Source organism: Dermochelys coriacea, chromosome 3 (genome assembly GCF_009764565.3).
Source record: "Dermochelys coriacea isolate rDerCor1 chromosome 3, rDerCor1.pri.v4, whole genome shotgun sequence".
Classification (NCBI taxonomy): domain Eukaryota; kingdom Metazoa; phylum Chordata; order Testudines; family Dermochelyidae; genus Dermochelys; species Dermochelys coriacea.
In genome coordinates this window covers 81,968,259-81,989,582 of record NC_050070.1, presented here as the reverse complement: position 1 = coordinate 81,989,582, position 21,324 = coordinate 81,968,259, and the positions used below count along the sequence as shown (strand labels likewise).

The 21,324-nt window shown below is 44.4% G+C and overlaps 1 long non-coding RNA gene across 1 annotated transcript; it reads right to left on the bottom strand.

The window, feature by feature from the left end:
• Positions 1-3,830: 3,830 nt before the first annotated feature.
• LOC122459688 lies at positions 3,831-19,573 on the bottom strand. Its single transcript, XR_006280532.1, has 4 exons — positions 19,436-19,573; positions 15,886-15,889; positions 10,229-10,232; positions 3,831-3,841 (listed from the first exon to the last, which is right to left on the bottom strand). It is a non-coding gene; the product is annotated as an uncharacterized LOC122459688 (long non-coding RNA).
• Between the last annotated feature and the right edge of the window lie 1,751 nt (positions 19,574-21,324).

The window sequence follows — 21,324 nt, the reverse complement described above, 5'->3', positions numbered from 1 at the left end:
AGAGGAAACCCATGAAACGGTGTGAAGGCATCCTAGGCTTTGAAGATGACTGGAGATATGATGGCATTTTCAGCACACCTACTTATTACCTTGAAATGAAAAGTGCTTAGTTGATTAGGAGTCCAGTCCTGCAGCGTGAACTTCAATTAAAGTTAATGGGAGATTTGCCAGAGCAAGAACTTCAGGAGCAGGCATCGATGGGAATTCTTAGCCACTCTCTTTGAATTGGAACTAGAGTCCCTCATTTCTTTTCTTACTCCATCTATTTTGTACTCTATCTTTATGGCTTTCACACTACCAGATTATGTGAATGCCTCTCTCAGAAAGAAACACTACCTTCCTCTTACATATTTCTCTATTCATTCATATTTATATCAAACAGATATACAAGACAAAAGACCATATAGTCTTGGGGCAGGGATTGTCTTTATTTTTGTCCCTTGTACATTGCTGGGCATTTTTTGTGTGTGCCGCTTAATGAATAATAGGGTAAGAAAAAGTATTGCATCTTGCATGAGAATTTTTGGACATTCAGAATAACACATCTGGTGTTCAACTCAGTGTAGAATTGGTATTAGATATTGCTGATATGTATAGAATATCCAACTCATATACACCCACCAACATAGCTATGTCTTCAAATACACCAGATACCATGAAATAGATAAACACTTGTTTGTTGTTGAAGTATCTGCAGCTGGAGTGTTAGATACATTTGAGAAACTCTACAAGGGCCTGCTCCCATTGCAGTCAATGGCAAAACTCCCACTGACTTCCATGAGGCCAGAATTTCACCCCGACAGTCTTCAATGGGAGCAGGATATAATCTTTCTTAATACATATACAGTGAACAAATGGTTTTGTTCACTGAAAAAAACCAATAGATGTGTTAGACTTAACTGCAGCTGGTTATCGTCCGTGTGTTCTGATAACAAATGGGGGAAAAAAGATTTAAAATGTCCCTGAAGATGGTTTCACGTTTTCCAATCAGCCCTTGATTTAAACTCTTTCCCCACATCCATTCCCTCCCCCCCTTCACATGATCTACAGGGTCTGACGCTCACGCTGAATTGCTCTGACGTTACAGGGCTGGAAACTCCATTGTCTTGCACCCTATAGTCATTTAAATCTGTATACAATGAGTGGAAAACTCTACCAGGCATTTAACACCCACCATGCACACTTTTTACAGGATTAAGTGACTACACAATGGGCAAGGCATTGTGGAGCAACAGGCCCATCGACTTCATTGGATCTACTCTGGGTTTACATCAATGTAAGTGAGGAAAATTCATGTCCAAAGTGGGTTTGGCTAACAAACTATCCATGTAGTGACAAGCGCTTGGGTTCATATGGGTGTGGACAGTACAAAAACTGTGTTCACAAATAAGTTATCACTGCTCGTACAATTTAAAAACTTCTTTCCAGTGACATTTTCAAAATTATTTTTTAGCCAGATGGAGATGCAAGGTCCAAGGAAGAATTACATTTCTGGGTGACTCTACCTAGTAGGCTCTTTTTAGTTAGGCAAGAGAAACCTTCTGACTCAGACAAAGATAAACAAGTATTGAAAGACAAAGCAAAGGTGGGACATCACATCCAATGGTGCCCTGGCAATTAGCAGTATTTTGTGCATGCAGATCTCATCTTTAGTCATAATACTATCTATTGTCAATGTAATTGCTTTCTGACTGTGGCCCATGCAGAAGGTATACTAAATAGGGAACTGTTTAGACTGAAGGTTTGATTTTACTGATCTAGTTCAGCGGATAGTAACATATAAAAGTCTGAGTTTCTCCTTGTGTTTTTAGACTCATTACTGCCTTCCTGCTTGTTGCTTATTCACAAATCCTGGTTGCCATCTCTCTTTTCTTCTCTTCTAATTGTGTATTTCTAATGTTGTCAGGTCTGTTAGCCACAAACTTCTGAATTCAGGTAACAAATTCTTTGTTGTTGTTTTGCTCTGAAGGCTCTCTTTGGTGAATACACTGGCAAAATCCTACACCCAGGTTAGAGAATAATCTATTTGAAGGTTTCTTCCAGATGTCACTACTATAGCAACAGTTTCTACAGAGTTAATGCTGATATTAAATAGGGTTCAGCCCAGCATTACCATCCAGCCATATGTCCCTGTTTTTTTAAACTTGAAATGAGTTTGAAGCTTCTTCTATAGGAAAAGCTGTCCATCAAAATCTGATCTTTATTACATCCATGTACATTTTCTCAGTTGGAAAAGCGGCCTTAAATCTCTCTTCAGACCCTTAAGTAAGGAGCCACATTCTTTTTTCATAGGTGGAACTGACTGTTCTTTTTCAGCAAATTATGGAGATCTGCAGGGTTATATAATTATTTTGCTTTTAAAATATATATTTGTGGTGTTTTCTGGTTGCTTTGTCTCCTGCATTCACTTGAATAATGCCTGCCTTCACTTACACAGTGTGTTCTATCAATTCTCCCTTATGTTCTGACTTCCAGAAATATTATAGTCTCCAGAGGAGTTGGTGTCTGTCTAGCTACAGATCCAAACCCTTGTCCCCCTGCTGGTAGATGTCTTCATAGTTGACTCTCTTTCACCTGGAGAAAACTGTCTTTTATGTCTCTTTTCCTCCCTTATTATTAAAAAACAAAGACGTCACTGGCTCTCACCTACTATGTGCTCACTTCTATCTCATTATTTTTTACATTTGGTGCATCCTAGATCCCAACATGTATTACAGGGCCAGCCCTAATGTTTTTCAGGCCCTTATGAGAGCAAGATGATAAGGTGAGGGTCCAGTTCAGAGACTTTATGGCCATGACCCTCCTCCTCCTCTCCTCAGCTGCCTCCTGCCTGTGACTTGTTCCTTCCATGTCATGTCTGTGAGGCTGTGAATCCTCTGACTTCTGTCAACATAGATACAAATAGTCACACCACTACCGACAGACTGAGAAAGAAAGCAGCTGCACCATAAATTCAGGAACTTGAACGGAGCAACGTGAGGCAGACTGTATGAGACAGCAGCTCTAACAGAAGCTAAGACAAGCTCTGCATAAGAGAAATAAGCATGCTCGAAAATAAGGAGCAAACTGCATGGGAGAACAATTAAACTAAGAGTAGTATAATAAGCTAGAGCAGTGGTCCCCAAACTTTTTACCTTGCACTCTCCTTTACCTCTGTCCACATCCCCCCCCCCAGAGCTGGGGCCAGGGCCAGAGCCAAGGCCAGAAGTGGAGCTGGGGCTAGCAGCTAGGGCAGGGCCCAGGAGTGGAGCTGGGTGGCACTCCCTCCTCGTCCCTCATGGGGGCTGTCCCATGCCCCAGCCATGCCCTCCAGAACATTCCTCCTTGTCCCCTGGGATGCGCGCCCCACAGTTTGGGAACCTCTGGGCTAGAGAGAGAGCAAGTAAATGCAGTTTATCAGCCTCTATGGCTGCCAAATTGAATACAACCATTGAATCATAGAATCACAGTACTGGAAGAGAACTCAAGAGGTCAATCAGGGCAGGACTAAGTAATAATTAGACCAGATTTCAGAGTAGCAGCCAGGTGAGTCTGTATCCGCAAAAAAACCAGGAGTTCTTGTGGTACCTTAGAGACTATCTTCTTACTATATGTTCCATTCAATGCATCCGATGAAGTGGGTTGTAGCCCACGAAAGCTAATGCTCTAATTAATTTGTTCGTCTCTAAGGTGCCTCAAGTACTCCTGTTTTAAATAGACCAGAGGTTCTCAAACTGTGGTCCGCGAGCTCCATTCAGGTGGTCCATGAATAGTTCCCTCTAAGGTGAGCACCTGGGCAGCCATACGCAAGAGAATAAAGGGCCACCTGCCTAAGTAGGAAAGCTGCGCAGGTGTGGCTCCACTAATTAGGTTCCTGGACCCTGGAGAAGACACACATGTAAGGTGAGGTGGAGGCCTTGGGCTGAATAGGGGGTTGGTGGGAGGGGGAAGTGGGGTGAGAAGAGAGGGTGGGGGAATTTGGGATGTGCAGGGCTGCCATGGCCAGAGAAAGAAATGATTTTCCCCAGCTCCAGGGCTGCAGCTGCCGGGGAGAGACGGCCCTTCTTCCCAGCCTCAGCTCTGTGGCTGCTGTGGCAGGGAGATACCTGCTCCTTTCCAGCCTCAAGTTGGGGGCTGCCATGGTGGGGGAGAAAGGGAGAGACCCCCCCTCCTTCCCAACCCCAGCTCGGGGGGCTGCTGTGGTGGGGCAGAGCGGGAGAGACCTCCCCCTCCTTTCCAGACCCAGCTCGGGGACTGCCGTGACGGGGGAGAGAAGGCACATCCATTGCATTGGAAAGGTAAGTCTATTGATATTAAAATATGAGTTGTATGCTTTTATTTGTAGAACAAAAAACGTTAATTATTATTAAGATTTTTTTTATATAGCGCTTTTATCTAAAGTGCTTTACAATAGTTAGCTAACAGTACAAACAACATTTGGAAAGATCATTAAGTGGTCTGCCAAGACCCTCAGCAATTTTCAAGTGGTCTTTGGAAAAAAAAGTTTGAGAACTACTGAATTAGATTGTTCCTGACATGTGTTTCTCTAATCTGTTCTTAAAAACCTCCAATGGCAGAGATTCCACAACCCCGCTAGGCAATTTGTTCCAGTATTTAACTGCCATGACAATGAAGATTTTCCTAATGTCCAACCTAAAACTCCCTTGCTGCAATTTAAGCCCATTGCTTCTTGTCCTATCCTCAGAGGTTAAGAAAAACATTTTTTCTCCCTCCTTCTTGTAACAACCTTTTACGTACTTGAAAACTGTTATCTTGACCCCCCCACCCAGTCTTCTCTTTTCCAGACTAAACAAACCCAATTTTTTCAATCTTCCCTCATAGGTCATGTTTTCTAGACCTTTAATCATTTTTCTCGCTCTTCTTTGGATTCTCTCCAGTTTGTCCACATCCTTCCTGAAATGTGGTACCCAGAACTGGACACAATACTCCAGTTTAGGCCTAATCAGCGCAGAGTAGAGTGGAAGAATTACTTCTTGTGTCTTGCTTACAATACTCCTGCTAATACATCCCAGAATGATGTTTGCTTTTTTTTGCAACAATGATACACTGTTGACTCATATTTAGCTTGTGATCCACTATGACCCCCAGTTCTCTTTCCGAAGTATCCCATCCTAGGCAGTCATTTTTCACTTTATATATGTGCAATTGATTGTTCCTTCCAAAGTGGAGTACTTTGCATTTGTCCTTATTGAATTTCATCTTATTTACTTCAGACCATTAAAATTCATTTTGAATTTTAATTCTACCTTCCAAAGCTCTTGCAGCCCCTCCTAGCTTGGTATAATCTGGAAACTTTATAAAAGTGTACTCTCTATGATATAATCTAAATCACTGATGAAGATATTAAACAGAGCCAGATCCAGAACCAATCCCTATTGGACCCCAGTCGATATGACTATCCAGCCTGACTGTGAACCACTGATAACTACTCTGTGGGAACGGTTTTCCAACCAGTTGTGCACTCACTTTACAGTAACTCCATATAGGTTGTATTTCCCTAGCTCATTTATGAAAAAGTCATGTGAGACAATATCAAAAGCCTTATAAAGTCAAAATATACCACATCTACCACATCCCCATTTCCACATTTTCTGTTATTGTCTTTTCCCCTTCATTGAATAACAGGCCTACTCTGTCCTTGATCTTCTTCTTGCTTCTAATGTGTTTATAGAATGTTTTCATTAACCTTTATGTCTCTAGGTAGTTTAATCTCATTTTGTGCCTTGGGCTTTCTAATTTTGTCCCTACATGCTTGTGGTTTTTTAATATTCATCCTTCATAATTTGACCCAGTTTCCACTTTTTGAAGGACTCTTTTTTGAGTTTTAGATCATTGAAGATCTCCTGGTTAAGCCAGGGTGATCTCTTGCCATATTTCCTATCTTTCCTACACAGTGGGATAGTTTGCTCTTGTGCCCTTCATAATATCTCTTTGAAAAACTGCCAACTCTCTCAAACTGTTTTTCCCCTTCCCATGGGATCTTACCTACCAACCCCCTGAGTTTGCTAAAATCTGCCTTCTTGAATCCCATTATCTTTATTGTGCTGTTTTTCCTTCTACCATTCCCCATTGACTCTGGCATTTCATGTTCACTTCCATCTAAGCTGCCTTCCATTTTCAAATTCTCAACCAGTTCCTCCCTATTTGTCAAAATCAAATCTAGAACAGCCTTTCCCCTAGTCGCTTTCTTCACCTTCTGAAACAAAAAACGATCTCCAATGCATTCCGAGAATTTGTTGGATAATCTGTGCCCTGCTATATTATTTTTGCAACAGATATCTGGGTAGTTAAAGCCCCCCCCACCCCCGTCACCACCAAGGCCTGTGCTTTGGATGATTTTGTTAGTTGTTTAAAAAAGCCTCATCCACTTTTGCTTGGTTAGATGGTTTGCAGTAGACCCCCTACCATGAGCAGGGATGGGGTCCATCTATCAAGGAAGGGAAAGAGTCTCTTTGGATATAGATTAGCTAACCTAGTGAGGCGGGCTTTAAACTAGGTTCAATGGTGGCAGGAGTCAAAAGCCCACAAGTAAGGCAAAAACATGGAGACTTGGATGAAGGGTTGAATCTATGGGAGGCATCGGCAATTATATGAAGGCCAAAGGAGAACAAGAGGGAACATAGAGGGGAAGTCAAATCATTAACTTAGATGTCTGTATACTAATGCAATAAGTATGGAGAATAAACGGGAAGAACTAGAAACACTAGTGAATAATCAACTATAACATAGTTGGCATCACAGAGACTTGGTGGGATAATACACATGACTGGAATATTGGTATAGAAGGGAAGAGTTTGCTTTGGAAGGACAGGCAGGGGAAAAAGGGATGAGATATTGCCTTGTATAGCAAAGATGCATACACTTGTACTGAGGTTGAGATGGAAATAGGAGACAGACTTGTTGAAAGTCTCTGGGTAAGGATAAAAGGGGTAAAAAACAAGGGTGATGTAATGGTAACAGAAATCAAATATCATACTTTAGGATGTGAGGTGATGACCTGTGGAAGAGCAGAATTTTACAACTGGCTAGATGCATTATGGGTAGGGTTGGAAAAGACAGGAAGAAGGGCCTTGTAGTTAAAGCACTGAATGGGAAATCAGGAAATCTGAGTTTAATTCTCAGCCTCGACACAAATTTCCTACCATTAGGAAGTCACTTAATCACTCTGTATGTACATCTACACTTACAGTGGCATGTAGAGTACAGACACTACATGTTCAACTAGCATGTGTATAAACAGCAGCATGGACAGTGAGGCTCTGCTTAGGCAAGTAGAGGAGAGTGCCCTGACCTCAGGAGTTCTCAAACTTTTTGTTTGCTACGACCCCCTTTTGAAAATATTTCAGGCTGTAATGACCCCCTCCCAAAGTGATGACCCTCCTACCCATACAATGCCACCCTTGCTTCTGCCTGAAATATATCCAGGGCAACTTTCAAAAATAACAGTAGTACATTGTGTATATATTGTATGAACACATTCATGAAATTTGCTATTTGCTATTTATACCATGACCAACATGCAAAAAATGTGTGATTTCACTGTGATTTAAGTAGACCCTTATGTATAGGATATATACCCTGGGGTTAAGGGCACTTTACTCACCTCAGGAGAACCTCACTGTCTATGCTGCTATTTATACCCATGCTAGTTGGGCATGTAGTGTCTGTACTCTACCTGCCACCATCTGTAAGGTGGGGCAATAACACTTCCTTCCTTCCACCTTTTGTTTGTTTTGTATTTTTAAATTGTACCTCTTCTGGGCACAAACTCTCTCTTCTGTTAGGTATGTATAACACTTACCACTTGGTTGGGGCCCATAGGCATTACTGTAATATAAATTAATCAACAAACAAACACAAATAAATTAATAATACATTATGTAAAGGTTGTCCTAATACTAATAAAATCATTGTCAAATTATTCAATGTACTCTCTGGACAGCCATAACACTGGCTGAGTCAAAATGAACCTGTGGTGCTTCTTTTTAAGTCAACGGAGAAAGCAGAATGTGGCCCCACGTAATAGTTTTGCTTTAAGGCACCCTTTGTTCATTTGAAATATCTGTATTTCTCTTATAGAAGAAAGAATTCAAAGGTTGTAATGAGAGAAAGAGAGAGAGAGTTGATCCCACTGATATATCACTAAGTAAAAAGTGACATGCTGATAAAATGAAAACACAAAGACTGTTTAATCATGAAAAATATATAGTCCTGAGCTAATGGTAGAAAAATGTTTAGTGAAGGGTTCCAATGATGTAAGAAACCACAAGAAAGAAATTCAGAGGGATTAAACATTGGGAAATCATTTGTAAATCCAGACAATCTATAGTCTGTAGTGTATTTTTATGGTATAACAGAATGCAAAGAATGGCAGTTTTAAAAGACTTGTTTTCTCTCCTGGTAGGACCTCTGTATCCTTCATCAAGCACTTATATCCCCCCTTTTAAACGCTGATCTAACATCAAAGTCCTTTGGTGCAGCATGCATTGAAATACAGATATGGAACAAAAAATGAGGAGTGGAGCAAGACTGCATTGTGGAGAATAGAAGAAGGAGTCAATGTCTACAAGGAACTGAATACTGGTGCCAAAGACTTTGTGGCATCAGATGAACTTAGATCAGATCAAATGAAGAGAGACACAGATGAATCAGTGCACAAAGAAGCAGTCCGTGGGACTGGCTAAGAAGGGATTAGGCCACCCAATCATAGTACGGTATCCACATGTGAATAATCCTACTTGCACAATCAAACCACAACATTCAGAACGAGGTCATTGCAGATGGAGATGGGGAGTGGGCGCAACTCTCACTTACATCTGAGAAGCAAGGCTTGCGTTCCAGACTGGTGGAACTATTCCAGATCTTCAGGGAAATGTGATTAACAATAAATGTGAGCACTAAAAGCAGAACCACGGTCTCTTGGCTCCTGGTACTCAATGTCCTCTACCAAGTGACCAAATAGTGGGGTGTGAGAGAAATAACAGAGTTATCAACATGATTAGTTTACTGCACAGCTTTTGTGTACAATAAATAAAAATATTAGTTAGAAACGGTTGCTGTTGCCAAACCTTAAAGGAATTAAAAGAGTCTTTCATCTTTCCAATCTGCCAGTCTGCAATATGAGCCATCAAAATATGTAACAAATGGCTGAAATGTGGAATATTTTTATTTCGTTGCACACGGGGCTATAACTGACAGATTTTAATGGAGGGGTTGCAATGGTTTTAATTGCTTTTTGGTTGGTTTTTGTTTCTAATTTAATTGAAATTAATCATTTACCAGAACCTAGTGCACCGACTGTTTTATTTTGTTTTGTGTTTTGTTTTTTTCAACTAACAGTTGCTGAATTTTCATCTTGAGGGCGAAGCAGTTGAGTGAGCATTTCAGGGGCAAAACCATTCAGAACACAGCTCCTTTATTAAAAAAGCAGAGACTGGAAGGACGTTTGCTGAAATGCCTTACCCTGCCACCTGCCTCTTTTACCTGGTCACGCAGTTGTTGTTGAGGAAGCTGTTGTTGCTGCTGTGCATCCTGCTGTGCTTCCTGTTTGCATGGCTGGGAGGCCAGCCTCATCCGCTGCGCCAGTGCTGGGCCTGCAGCAGCTAACGCTTCAGGGCTTGGGTTTGCTTCTGCTGGTCTTGTTTGCTGCTTTTGGGCCATAGCCTAATGTATAGTGCACAATGTCCTCCATGGCTGCCCTTCTGTTGGCCATGTGAGTAGAGTGTGAGCATGACTCCACTTCTAGTGCCATCTCAAGTGGGGGTTGCCTCCCTTTTAAAAACCACACACTTTTAAGCCAAGGCTCACACAGGGTGGATTTTCTTCCCTTGGTTGTGGTTCCTGGGCAGTTCACCCACCTAATACTTCATCACCACCTAATTTCCTTCAGTTTCAACGTTCAAAGTAAAAGGTCCTTTAGAGACTTTTTGCAGCCCTGTCCAAAAGAATGAAATCGAGGTGGCTTGTTCTTGCCCACACCAGCCACTTGCTAGAGATGCTTTTTGTCTACCAAGAACATTGCCTCCTCCTACATGGCCACTAGCAGGTTCCTTTAGCTTGTGGTGTCCTGAGCCCTTTCCTTAGGACTCTGAGGGAGACCATCCTTTTTCCCCTCTGCTTTCCTTATTCCCTGAAAACAAATGCCTCATCTTGATAAGGGAAGTTGATCAGACCGATAAGGAACAGACAGACCCTGTGTCCTCCTGTAGCAGGCTGTGCCTCCTCTTACCATGCTCCCATATGGCCTGGGTGGAAAGTGGGGGAGCACTGAGGGCAGTGTAAGGATAAGACCTTTTCCTGTAGCCATACTGTAAGGTCTGAGGCCTTTGTCTGCAGCCATATTAGGAGAGCAGCAGCCATGAGCTAAGAAGCAGAAAGTCACATCCTCACACTCCATCTCATTACATTAAAACAACGTAATATCGGGCTGTTAAGAAGGCGATCCTGTCCTAATAGTACCCACTATCACCAGATAAAGAAAGATCTTAAAATGGTTAAAGAAAACTTTGTTTGATAGCGTTCTGTCTGGCAAGGAATCACTTAACAGTTGCGGTTGTGAAATCCCTGCTTTTTATTGTTTTGTCTTTATGGTCCCCACTTCTCTATTGTTTATCTCTATGGTCTCTGTCTGGTTCTTTGATTGTTTCTGTCTGTTACAATAACTAATTTTGCTAGGTGTAAATCAATTAAGGTGGTGGGGATATGATTGGTTAAAGAATTGTTTTACGATTGGTTAGAAAATTGTTTAGTAATATTTTAGTAAAATTATTGATTAATGTATGGCTAAGCAAGACTCAAGTTTCACTATATAAACTGGGGTCCAAAAGGAAGTTCTTTGGAACCAACTGCAGGACACAGCCCCAAGATCAGAGCTGCCAGACCTCAACACCCTGCCAACCACACCATGCAGAAGCTGGAATCCCCTAGATAACCTGATCCTGACTGGCCATCAAGAAAAGTTCATCTGCCTTATTGGGAGTGGTGAGCACTGTATGCCTAGTATGTGCATTCTGTTTTGGTGATTGATAATAAATAGAGGTTAAGTAGGATACTACTGTGTAAGGATCTTTCACTGGTAAAAGACCCTGTAAACCCACAAAAGATTAAGCCTTGAGTCCACAGGGAATGGGTGTTTGGTCTGAGTCCACAGGGAAAGTTTTCAGAGTAGCAGCCGTGTTAGTCTGTATTCGCAAAAAGAAAAGGAGTACCCGTGGCACCTTAGAGACGAACAAATTTATTAGAGCATAAGCTTTCGTGAGCTACAGCTCACTTCATGCATCCGATGAAGTGAGCTGTAGCTCACGAAAGCTTATGCTCTAATAAATTTGTTAGTCTCTAAGGTGCCACGGGTACTCCTCCACAGGGAAAGTGTATTTGCCCAGAACTCACAGAGGAGTAGAGTTTGAAACCCACAGAAGGGTGAAGTTAGGTGCCTTTCACCTGGAGCCATAGGAACTGGGAAAGGGTGGGGGTACCTAAATCAATCAGGTTATGCCTTGAGCCCTAGGAACTAGGTAGAGGTGGGATGTTCAGAGTGTGGGGGCAACAAATTTAGGGTAAAGTTGGGTGCCTTAGAGCAGGGGTGGGCAAACTTTTTGGTCCGAGGGTCACATCGAGGTGCAAAACTGTATGGAAGACAGAGTAGGGAAGGCTGTGACTCCCCAAACAGCCTGGCCCCTGCCCCCATCTGCCCCCTCTCACTTCCCACCCCTCCTGACTGCCCCCCCTCAGAACTCCCGACCCGTCCAATCCCCCCTGCTCCTTGTCCCCCTGACTGCCCGCTCCCGGGACCTCCCACCCCCAATCCAACCCCCCGTGCTTCCTGTTCCCTGACTGCTCCGACCTATCCACATCCCTGCCCTCTGACAGGTGCCCCGGGACTCCCATGTCTATCCAACCCTCCCATTCCTCATCCCTGACAACCCCCCACCCCGAACCTCCACTCCATCCAACCGCCCCTTGCTCCCTGCCCCCTGACTGCCCCCTGGGACCCTCTACCCCTTATCCAACCTCCCCGCCCCCTTACCATGCCGCTCAGACCAGCAGGACTGGAAGCCACACCCTAATATGCCCCTGGGGCATAGTAGCTGTTGGGGAGGAGGGACAGTAGGGGTGGAGCCTGGGGCTAGCCTCCCTGGCTGGGAGCCTTCAAGGGCTGGGAGCTCGAGGGCTGGGCAGGATGGTCCCATGGGCCATAGTTTGCCCGCCTCTACCTTAGAGTGTGTGTAACAGAGAATTTTGTTCAGGTAACAGCAGGATGTTGTCCCCACCCCCTTGTTTGCCATTGCTCAGTTTAAAGAAGGTAGTGGACCTGATTTGTTTACTTGTCCTCCTTTCCAGCTCATAAGCCCCCATCTTCGGCAGCTCTGTAAGTGCTGTCCACCCACCCTGGGCCAGATCCCCCCATGGGGAGTTGGGAAGGAATTTTCTCTCAAGTCAAAACTGACTTTCCCATAGCACCATGCAAGCTTGATTTGGCTAGGGGAAGGCTAGTGGTGTCATAGATTTGGTCTATGTCCAGTGAGGGGTAGGAAGATGGTGGGAGCAAGCTCTGGGGTAAATCTGAGCAGGACACCCAGAGGCTTACAGCCAGTGCTTGTGGGTGGAGGGTGAAAGGCCTTGGTTCAATGCATATCAACAAACCCAGGTCTTCAACCTCATTCTCTTGCATGAGGTTGGCTGTGTGAGATCTTAGAAGTTGGGCTGGATCCAGACTTCAGGAGACAAGGCTGAGGGGTGTCTGAGTTGCCATTTGCAATTTGCCATTTGACCCTGAACCCTTTCATTGTCTAGCAGCACTGGGAAACTGTCAACCCCGGCTGTTAAATTATCTTTAATACAATTGCATTGCATCACTTAAACCCATCTTTTGTGCACTGTATCTTTATTCATCTCAGCCCTGGTCTACACTACGGGGTTAGGTCAAATTTAGCCGCATTAGGTCGATTTTAAAATGAATGCGTCTATACAACCAACCCCGTTCCGTCGACCTAAAGGTCTCTTAAAATCGACTTCTGTACTCCTCCCCGGCGAGGGGAGTAGCGCTAAAATCGACTTTGCTGGGTCGAATTTGGGTTAGTGCAGACGCAATTTGATGGTATTGGCCTTTGGCAGTTATCCCAAAGTGATCCAATGTGACCGCCTTGGACAGCACTTTGAACTCTGATGCACTAGCCAGGTACACGGGAAAAGCCCTGGGAAATTTTGAATTTCATTTCCTGTTTGGTCAGCGTGGTGAGCTCAGCAGCACAGGTGACCATGCAGTCCCTCCAGAATTGCAAATGAGCTCCAGCAAGGACCGAAAGGGAGACACTGGATTGGATTGCTGTATGGGGAGAAGAATCTGTGCAGGCCGAACTCCGATCAAAAAGAAGAAATGCTAATATACATGCCAAAATTGCACAGGGCATGGTGGAGAGAGGCTACAACAGGGACACACAGCAGTGCCGCATGAAAGTCAAGGAGCTCAGGCATGCCTTCCAAAAGACAAAGGAGGCAAATGGTCATGCCGGGTCAGAGCCCCAGACATGCCATTTCTATGATCAGCAGCATGGCATTCTGGCAGGGGACCCTACCACTACCCCACCACTGTCTGTCAACACCTGCAAGGGAGAAGATGGGGATCAATATGAACATCAAAAGGTGGATAAGGAATTGGTTAAAGGGGAGACTGCAATGGGTCCTACTGAAAAGCGAACTGTCAGGCTGGAGGGAGGTTCCCAGTGGAGTTCCTCAGGGATCGGTTTTGGGACCAATCTTATTTAATCTTTTTATTACTGACCTTGGCACAAAAAGTGGGAGTGTGCTAATAAAGTTTGCAGATGATACAAAGCTGGGAGGTATTGCCAATTCAGAGAAGGATCGGGGTATTATACAGGAGGATCTGGATGACCTTGTAAACTGGAGTAATACTAATAGGATGAAATTTAATAGTGAGAAGTGTAAGGTTATGCATTTAGGGATTAATAACAAGAATTTTAGTTATAAGTTGGGGACGCATCAATTAGAAGTAACGGAAGAGGAGAAGGACCTTGGAGTATTGGTTGATCATAGGATGACTATGAGCTGCCAATGTGATATGGCTGTGAAAAAAGCTAATGCGGTTTTGGGATGCATCAGGAGAGGCATTTCCAGTAGGGATAAGGAGGTTTTAGTACCATTATACAAGGCACTAGTGAGACCTCACCTAGAATACTGTGTGCAGTTCTGGTCTGCCATGTTTAAAAAGGATGAATTCAAACTGGAGCAGGTACAGAGAAGGGCTACTAGGATGATCCGAGGAATGGAAAACTTGTCTTATGAAAGGAGACTTAAGGAGCTTGGCTTCTTTAGCCTAACTAAAAGAAGGTTGAGGGGAGATATGATTGCTCTCTATAAATATATCAGAGGGATAAATACAGGAGAGGGAGAGGAATTATTTCAGCTCAGCACCAATGTGGACACAAGAACAAATGGGTATAAACTGGCCACCAGGAAGTTTAGACTTGAAATCAGACGAAGGTTTTTAACCATCAGAGGAGTGAAGTTTTGGAATAGCCTTCCAAGGGAAGCAGTGGGGGCAAAAGATCTATCTGGTTTTAAGATTCTACTCGATAAGTTTATGGAGGAGATGGTATGATGGGATAATATGATTTTGATAAGTAATTGATCTTTAAATATTCAGGGTAAATAGGACTAATCCCCTGAGATGGGATATTAGATGGATGGTATCTGAGTTACCCAGGAAAGAATTTTCTGTAGTATCTGGCTGGTGAATCTTGCCCATATGCTCAGGGTTTAGCTGATCGCCATATTTGGGGTCAGGAAGGAATTTTCCTCCAGGGCAGATTGGAGAGGCCCTGGAGGTTTTTCGCCTTCCTCTGTAGCATGGGGCACGGGTCACTTGAGGGAGGCTTCTCTGCTCCTTGAAGTCTTTAAACCATGATTTGAGGACTTCAATAGCTCAGACATAGGTGAGGTTTTTCGTAGGAGTGGGTGGGTGAGATTCTGTGGCCTGTGCTGTGCAGGAGGTCAGACTAGATGATCATAATGGTCCCTTCTGACCTTAGTATCTATGAATCTATGAACAATGGGAATGTTGGTTGCGTTGAGGTCTAAACTAGTCAGCAAACAGTGTCAGTGAGCTTTTAAATGTCCAAAGGCACACTCTACCACCACTTGCTCAGCCTATAGTTGAACTGCTCCTTACTACCATCCAGGCTGCCTGTGTAGGGTTTCATGAGCCATGGGAGCAAGGGGTAGGCTGGGTCCCCAAGGATAACTATTGGCATTTCAACATCCCCAACGGTAATTTTCTGCTCTGGGAAGTAAGTCCCTTCTTGCAACTGCTCGAACAGCCTGGAGTTCCTAAAGATGTGAGCATCATGCACCTTTCCCGGACATCCCACGCTGATGTCAGTGAAACATCCCTTGTGATCCATCCATGCTTGCAGCACCATTGAGAAGTACCCCTTGTGGTTTACATACTGGTTGGCAAGGCAGTCCAGTGCCAAGATAGGGATATGCGTTCCATCTATTGCCCCACCACAGTTAGGGAACTCCATTGCAGCAAAGCCATCCAGTATGACCTTCACATTTCCCAGAGTCACTACCCTTGATAGCAGAACGTGAGTGATTGTGTTGGCTACTTGGATCACAGCAGTTCCCATAATAGACTTGCCCACTCCAAACTGATTCCCCACTGATCGGTAGCAGTCAGGTGTTGCAAGCTTCCACAGGGCTATCGCCACTCGCTTCTCAACTGTCAGGGCAGCTCTCATCTTGGTATTCTTGCACTTCAGGGCAGGGGAAAGCAACTCACAAAGTTCAAGGAAAGTGGCCTTATGCATGCAAAAGTTTCACAGCCACTGTGAATCATCCCATATCTGCAACACTATGCAGTCCCACCTGTCTGTGCTTGTTTGCCGGGCCCAGAATTGGCGTTCCATTGTATCAACCAGCCCCACTGCTGCCATGATGTCCCAATTGCCACAGCCCGTGCTTTCAGGAACATCTGTGTCCATGTCCTCCTCACAATTGTCCTCTTGCTGGCGTCTCTTAGCCCAGTTCTGCACATATTCCAGGATAATGTGTGAGGTGTTTACAATGCTCACAATAACAGTGCTGAGCTGAGCGGGCTCCATACTTGCCATGGTATGGCATCTGCTCAGGTAACCCAGGAAAAAAGTCGTGAAACGATTGTCTGCCATTGCTTTCACGGAGGGAGGGGCAACTGATGACATGTATCCAAAACCACCCGTGACCATGTTTTTGCCCCATCAGGCATTGGGAGCTTAACCCAGAATTCCAATGGGCAGTTGAGACTGCAGGAACTGTGGGATAGCTACTCACAGTGCACTGCTCTGTAAGTCGATGCTAGCCACGGTGTTGAGGACACACTCCACCGGCTTAATGTGCTTAGTGGGGACATACACAATCAACTGTATAAAATCGATTTCTAAAAATCAACTTCTATAAAATCGATCTAATTTCATAGTGTAGACATACCGTCATCAGTATCCTGATCAAAGTCCTTCTATAGCTGCAGCTGGGTCCAGCTACTCCACTTGTCTGTCCGTCCTTGGGCTTAGATTAACTCTTCCCCAGCCTTCAAATTCCATAAATTCTATACGCCTTTCCTCTAATTCTTTCAGAATGTAATTACCCAGAATTTATAGCATAAATTCAATGAAGAGAGAAAATGGTTCACGGGTGTCACTTTTTTTTGTGTGTGCAGTAGTAAAGAAAAATGCTACTCTGCAGAAATACCTGTCGGGAAGTTCTCGTCTCACACTCTTTATTGCCTTCTTGTGCTTTTGCTTTTTGGTTTTAAGATTTATTTTAAACAAACAGCTTATAAGGCATAAAAATCAACATGAAATCTTTTAAGAGCTAGTTTACACTGACCAGCTGTGACAGAAAAGTGTGGGATAGCACGTGTGCAGGGGAAGGTAGGCATTTTTGAGTTGTTAAATCCTTTCGCTAAGCCCTGGGCTTAAAGGCTTCACATTTCTGCTCCAGGGTATCATGGTACAGTGAAAGCAAGCTGATGGGGTCCATTAGCATGAATGATGGCTTCCTTTTACACACAAGTCAATTTGCAGGTAAAGTCTTTCACACTGGCAGAAGATAAAGAAAGCCTTTCTGAAAATGTCCTGGAGCTGATCCTAGGGCAATGGAAGGTCTCAGCTCAGTCAAAGCAAATGTTTGTTTATATTGTTCAGCTATTTTGAAAACTGTTAACCTGTTGTTTCCAAGCTGACAAAATTAAATCATCAATCTCTGAGATCCCCCGCTTAGTTTCTTTATATTTCATCTTGTAACTATTTTTGTTCGATGTTAATGGTAATTTAAATAATAAAAAGGCACTCGCACAAAGTGCTGGCACATAATGAATTCTTGAAAAAAAAATTGAAACAATTTTTTAGAGAAGGAGCCATTTTGGAAGTTCCCTTTTGGGTCTGCTATTGCTTTCACTGAAGTCAATAGGATCTTTGCCAATGAGCTCAATGGAAGCAGGATCATGTTTTTGGGTATGTATGAAGAGATAAGAGAGGGAAGAATTGTATTAAAAGGTTGAACAATAGAAAGGGTTTTCTCTTCCAAGTTTTCTATCTACAGAACTCCTTGGCAAGACAATGGACTGGCAGGAGTGGAATGCTTGAAGGATTAGATCCCCAAATCAGGACTATCATATGTAGACAATATTCTGGATGTTAGGAAATACCTGCCTTAACTTTTTAAACTCTTACACAGAAAGAAATGTTATACTTGTTCTTTAGTGACAAGACAGGCCCATATGAAGAATGAAGAAAGACATTATAAATTACTGCTCAAAGAGGTTTCAGAGTAGCAGCCATGTTAGTCTGTATTTGCAAAAAGAAAAGGAGTACTTGTGGCACCTTAGAGACTAACAAATTTATTTGAGCATAAGCTTTCGTGAGCTACAGCTCACTTCATCGGATGCATTCAGTGTAAAAGCCTCAAAGAGGCTGCATGTGTCTAAGTGACGATGCTGCCATGTTTATGATGCAGTAAGGTAACAGCATATAACATCCCCAAGGGTTCTTAAGAATTGTGTGTGACATTCTGTGCCTTGGGGGAGCACCATGTAACTCCCCATATTCCTCATCTATATATAATTGTGATATTATATATAAAGCATGCCTTGTAAGGTATCAGGGGAAAGGTTATGATATGCTGAAAGTCATTTCTCTATCCATATATGTGTATCATTAATGCATGTGAAGTTATGAGAATTGTGTTGTATGGTTGTCACTAAAACATGCTGTAAGTTGGAGACTCAGCCAGATATTAGCTCCCCAGAGGCAACAGCAAGGAAAGTAACGAACGCCCAGAAGGGGTGTGAAACAACCCATCAACAGGCATGGTCCAGCAAGGGAGCTACAATTCAGTGACTCACCTGCATGAGGCCACACCAGGGGGATTGCTCAATTTTGCCTGGACCCTCAGCAATTCCCCAGACTGGCCTGGACTTGTGTTCTACAGGTACATGGACTGAGGGTTTAAAACTGAACACAGGGGACCCAAGCTTGGCCTTTCTCCTTCAACCACCTACACTGCAAGCAACAAGGATGCTGAAGACTTGAGACTCCAACTGAGGGGACTGGCCCAGATTTCAAAGGTGAAATTTGTATACTATGAACTGCAATACCCAGTGTGGTGAGAAAAACTGCTTTATCTAAATATTGCCCAGTCTAATAGGGTTGAGAGTTTAGACTGTATGCTTATATTTTATTTCTTTTGGTAACTAACTCTGACTTTTTGCCTATCATTTAAAATCCACTTTTTATCGTCAATAAATTTGTTTAGATCCTTTTAGCTGCAATGTGTCAATAGATCTTGGTTTGAGATTGTTCTGGGCCAAAAGATATGGAGGATTTTTCTGAGGCAGGTTGTATAGAATGAAGACAGCACCATCATTGCCAGGAGGCATTGGAGATGGATCAGCCATGTGCTTTAGATGGAAACTGATTCCATCACCAGAGTAGCAATAAGATGGACACCTGAAGGCAAATGAAAACTAGGCTGCCCAAAAACAACATGGTGAAGAGCAGTAGAAGCTAATCTGAAAAACCTAGGGCACAGTGGGGAACCACTGAAAGACTTGCTAAAAACAGACAGGAGTGGAGGAGCTTCATCACTGCCCTAATCGCCAGAGGTGTAATAGGAACATGATGATGATGATGAAATTTCCTTGTTTATTTTTACTAGTGAGTTTGTATGAAGTGTGGGGCAAATCTGCTCAGGTTTGACAAAGGCTGGTGTATATCCACTTTCCATTGTTGAAGTGGTGAACCAATTAATAAATTTGCACTTCTTGTCTTGAGCAGTGCAAGACGGTATATTCGTGAGGTGCAATGCTAGAAGCTGCGGGGATTTGTCAGGTGCCTTTCTCTGTGTTACACACTCTGGGAGCATTCATGCGATTCATGACTGTGCTGAGTGATCACTGCGCCCGGAGGGGTTTGCTGCTGGTCACTGGCAAGGCATTGTGAGAGACAGGCCAGGCTGGAGAGAGTTAAGGGGGCACAGTGGTCCCACAGTCCCAGGCTGCACCCCGTGGGGGATCCCGTCACAGTGTGTCTATAGTATGTACTGTGGAGATGGTGCAATATAAATAGCACAGATAGAAATGCCACAATGGTGGGCATAGTCAGGTGGGAATGGAAAAGTTGAGCTATATGATACCTCTTAAAATCCATGTGTAAGGAGACTGTTGCCCCCTTACTAACATTCAGTGGAGGTGTTTTAGTTGCTAGCTCCCAGTACTAAAAAGGGGGAAGGGTCGATGGGGAATCAGGACCCTGAGACTGACAGCCCCCAGGAACAATGGGGAGAGGCCAATGCTCCAGGTCATCCTGAATGACAGGGCAGGCAGGCTAATCAGGGAGTCAGGAGGCCAGGGAGGTCCCATCCTCCATGTGAGCTGGAATTGCCTGGGTCGGACAGAGTGGAGCTGAGCTAAGGAGCAGGGGTCCAAGCTAAGCTGGGGAGCAGAGCTGTGCCAGATCCAGAGGGACCAGAAAAGCAGCCCAGAGAGAGCAGACCCTGTCCTGGGAGCAGAGCTGCAGCTCCAAAGCCAGAGGCATAGCCCAGAGAGAGCAGACATGCCCTGGGAGCAGAGCTGCAGCAACCAGAGCCAGAGGGGCCAGAAAAGCAGCCTCGGAAGCAGGTCAGTGCTGGGAGCAGAGTCACAGAAGCAGCCTGCGGAGCAGACCTGTCCTGGGAGCAGAGCTGCAGCAACCAGAGGCAGAGGGGCCAAAGAAGCAGCCCAGGGAGCTGGAGGCAGAGCAGCAGCAGCAGCGCAGAGACAGAGTGGTGCAGCTGGGGCTGGAGCAGTCTGGAGCTGGGTGCAGTGAGCAGCTGGGGAGACCGAGGGGGACCCTGGGCAGTGGGCTCAGCTCAGGGAGATGCCTCAGCCAAGAGGCTCTGCAGGCCAGGCTTGGATTGTAACCCTGACAGGATGGGGGCGACACTGGGAAGAAGGGTCCTACCACTTAGAGCCTGAGAGCGTGTGGCTACCACCAGAGCAAGTGTCCAGCCCACAGCATCCCTGCAGTACAGCCAGGGCCTGAGAAGAAGGCCTGGGACTTACAAGGAACAGACTGTGAACTGCCCTGACATTCCAGAGACACTGTTTGTGATGTTCCCTGCCACAGAGCGGGGTGATGTGTTTCCTTTAACCTTTCCCATTTTTCCTTACTCTTTTTAAAATTAATTGTTGATTAAATAACTTGCATTTGCTTTAACTTGTATGTAATGGTCAGTGGGTCAGAGAAGTGCCCAGTGCAGAGAGTACACCCTGGAGTGGGGACACCCTAGCCCCTGTCCTAGGTGACCACAGCAGGGTTGGGGATCGAGCCCTCCAGGTATCTGGGCCCAGCCTTGTTGGGGTTATGAGGATTCTGCCAGATAGGAGAGTGGAAGGGGAGTCCTCAAGGCAGGGAGACCACTGGGTAAAGGAAGTGGGAGCAAGGACTCAGATCCTTTTGCTAGCCTACTTCACCGGAGTAGTGCAGAAGCCAGGAAAGTTCCCCACAAGAGCGGGACTATTCCCCCGCTTACACATGTAAAAACAGAGGGAAAAATGCAAATTACTGCTGCTCCAAGCAATACTACCTTTAGATATGATATGAAAGGAGTGCAGGGGATGAGGGGTAAAGCAATGACAAATTGGCTGCTTGATCAGCAGATCTTGCTTATGAATGGTCTGTGCTTCTCTTTGTCTCTTGATTACTTTACAAATTCCAGTGGTGGGTTTGTACAATTCCTTCACTGCAGATCTACCTTGATGGTTGGTTGTGTAGACTTTGAACAGGTTCA